Source organism: Dipteris shenzhenensis, chromosome 27 (assembly GCF_047967505.1).
Source record: "Dipteris shenzhenensis isolate YYH24624 ecotype China chromosome 27, Dip_SZ_1.0, whole genome shotgun sequence".
In the NCBI taxonomy this organism is placed as follows: domain Eukaryota; kingdom Viridiplantae; phylum Streptophyta; class Polypodiopsida; order Gleicheniales; family Dipteridaceae; genus Dipteris; species Dipteris shenzhenensis.
The window spans coordinates 4,108,743-4,112,265 of NC_141622.1; the positions used below are offsets into that span (position 1 = coordinate 4,108,743).

At 41.6% G+C, this 3,523-nt stretch overlaps 1 pseudogene; it reads right to left on the bottom strand.

The window, feature by feature from the left end:
• Positions 1–367: 367 nt before the first annotated feature.
• Positions 368–1,456, bottom strand: LOC147883756 (expansin-A2-like; annotated as a pseudogene).
• Positions 1,457–3,523: the final 2,067 nt, after the last annotated feature.

The following is a 3,523-nucleotide window of genomic DNA, read 5'->3' on the forward strand; positions in this document are numbered from 1 at the left end:
TTGATCAAAAACTAATTCTTTGTGCAAATTGTACATGGTATAAAGGTGGGAAGTCAAATCCTTGGTTGGGCAAGGACTAATGGCTAAAAATAGTTGAAGCATTAACATCAATGGGTTAAAAGACAAAGAATTGAATGCATCATTGCATAGTTGAGGGCAAATTGTGATGAGTTCTAATAATTGTTGAGAAGGAAGTAGATGAAAAAACGAATCGTTTATTTCTTAGTCACGAAAGAATTTGAGGTTTGGCAAAGGCTTTACAATGGTAAAATGGAAAGAATTTGGTGAATGAAGTGAAGAAGAATCAAAGAATGAATGAATATGAATATGGATTGGGGCATGACTATCTAAAGGTGTCCTCGGATCATCAAAGACCAAACTGCTGACCCTCGGAAGTCTGGCCGAATTGCCAGTTGTTTGGTGCGACGTTGTATGATACCACATTCTTTCTATCAGTGGTGGTCACGAGAAAGGACAAGTTTTGTCCAGTTAACACGCTATGACTCTCCCAGTTCTGGCCCCAATTACGCTTCATCGGTTCTCGAGCCCTCGATCGACACGGCTGCCACGTCCCCGTTTCCACCCACATTGAACACCAGCACTAGATTGAAATTCGGATTCCCGTTCATCGTGAATTTGATACCTCCTGACTTGACGCACGGAACCCTGTAAAACCCGCGAATATATAAAGAAAACCAAGATTGCCACTTTTATTGTCAGACGAGTGGTACGTGCATGACCCATTTAGAATTTTGACTTTCCCTACAGCGCGTTCTAGTTGTGAAGATTTTGGAGGAAACTTAAGTATGCCCTGAAGTATATAGAGTGGTCTGGGTATGGAGCAACCTTCTGTAAAGCACTGGTACAATACCCACACGGAGTATGGAAATCTTCTGGAAGGCAGCAGGCTCTGCCAAGTCGAAGTGTTTCAACAGAGGATTGCACCAACCACCCGCATCGTTTGCAAGTGCATAATTCGGAGGGCAGAGATTTGTGGTAGTGACCGTGATGGAAGTTCCGAGCAAACACCACTGGGAATTGTTCCAGCAGTTCATCTGGAAACATGCCCTGCAGCTCAGCCCTTGATTGAACAAGGCAGTACTCAAAGCCGCTGTGTTTGTCCCGTATCCACTGCTGTATAGGTTTCCATAACGACACGCAGATTTGATTCGTTAGGCTTATGAATCCATAAAAGGATGTTCTCAAAGTTCCCGACCTTTTACACTTGGAAGAGTTGCAGTGGATGCTGTTTAACATCACTAGCATGACATCCAAGGAAAGAGGGAGGCAGCATGCGAATCTTACCCATGGTGCCAGACGCATCGTTTTCCCCATAGAATGTGGCATGACCTTGCAACCATTGCCCGTATGATCTAGCAATAGATGTTCTTAATAAGTCTTCCACTACAAGGTATACACCGTTTTTCGACAACCATTCTGATGAAAAGTTATACATCAATTTTTTGTTAAATTGAAGTCAAAGTACGTTGATATGCTCGCTGGTAAATTTGTCAAAAAAACTCCGATGGTATGGCTATAGAGAGAATCATCGGTATAGCTGTTTGTATATTTGTCGATGATACCATCAAACATATCAATGAGTATATCGATGAGCATACCAACACTGTGTGCAGAACAATTTTTTTGTGGGGAAAAATGGTGCTGCCTTCAATACCCCATTCTACCCCACAATAAGTGACACTCATGTCACAGTGCACTACCAAAAAAAGGCACAAGAAGTTATCCTTTTTATATTTCCATCGAAGAGAAGAAAGTGTATACAATGAAAAATTCCAGCCAAATACCACAATGGCTATATAGCGAAAAGGCAAAATGGTTGAATAAAAAAATGTGCAAAATGGCCAATTGGCACTAGGATTACAAAATGGCCCATAGTAAAAAATACACAAATCTATATCTACGTCTCATGCTCATCATCATCTCCACCCTTCTTGTCATCATCATCATCTCCGCCCTCTCTTGCACCCTTGCCCTCCCCCCCCCCGCCACATGAGGGACTATTCATGCCAATACTACATAACTTCATCTCTCTCTTACGTTGTTTTGCACTTCAACTACAATCTCCAACATTTCACATGAAGATGAACAATGGTACCTTGACACTGGTGCTTCCTAGCACATGACCTCTAATCCCAGTCCTCGTTTAAAGACTACACTCTGCCTTTCAATGCCTCTCATAGTCTATTTAGGTGACCATTCGGCATTAGAGGAAGAAGGTGTTGGTGAGTATTGATAAAATTCATTAATAATGGACAAATGCTCCTTCTTTGTGATGTATAGTATGCTCCCACACTTGCAAGAATTTGTTTACGGTCTCTTTAGCCACATTTCTTTGAGCTAATACCTGCATTCAAGGAAATGACAGTGTGTTTCACATGGCTCATGTTGTATGCAAATATGCTGAAGCAAATATACTATGTCCTCTTTGAGCTAGTATCGCAACAATTATTGATGCAAGCGCATCCACCCTTCAACGTTCAACTCATTTTTGGCATGAATGGCACCAAAGCACAAATGATCCTCTCTATGGCCCGATGCAATCTCTCTACACTACATCCTATTTTTTAACATTCATTGATGATTTTAGCACTTTCACATATGTCTATTTCTCAAGCAAAAAAATTGATGTCTTTATTCTTTCAACAATATCAATAATTGGTAGAAAGGAAGGCAAGCCATTCCCTCGAGATCTTATGCACCAATAATGCAAGGGAATACTACTCCAACTATTGAAAGTGAATGGAGTTGCCAGACACAAGAATCCTACTTTGATTGAGGCAGCCTGCTCAATGATCTTTTATTGTTGTTTCTCTACCCACAAACTTTTGGGGAGAGCATGTTGCAACCGCAAATTACCAAAGATCTTCCTTAGCAGCTAACATGGATGAATCACACTACATTCAAACTACATTTCATGAGCTCTCGATTGGGAATCACCTTGGACGCTTCAACCCTTGTGCATGTTTGGTGCCATGCATAATTTTTGTACAAAAAAAAAAAAAAAACATCTTTTGAATGCGCAATGCCGAGGGAACCTGAATCCAAGATTAGGAGTCATGCATGCTTGGATGCAGAAAGAAATCCTAAAACAAATCGACAAAATTTTTCCCCTAATATGCAATTCCAGGGGGACTTGAATTCAATCTAGCTCATGGTTCTGATTGGCCCCTGGTCTTATTAAGGACGTGGGATCGAGAGCCACTTTCACGACGAGGCCCTTGGCCAAGATGAGTAGACAAGATAGGGATTGCCTCTAATCTCTCACTGATTAAGCCTCAAAATAAGCCAGTGGTACCTTTATAACTCGCGACAGTAATATACCACTGGTAATATCAATACTATCAATGGTGTTTTAGCATGTACCGCCAGTGCTATCCCAGTGGTACTGCATGCATTACCGGCAGTACTTCTAGTATTACCGCTAGTGTTCTGGGGATTACCACCACTGCATAGCCGGTTGTAGGTCAAGGTCATCGGATAGCACAAAGCTACGATTACACGC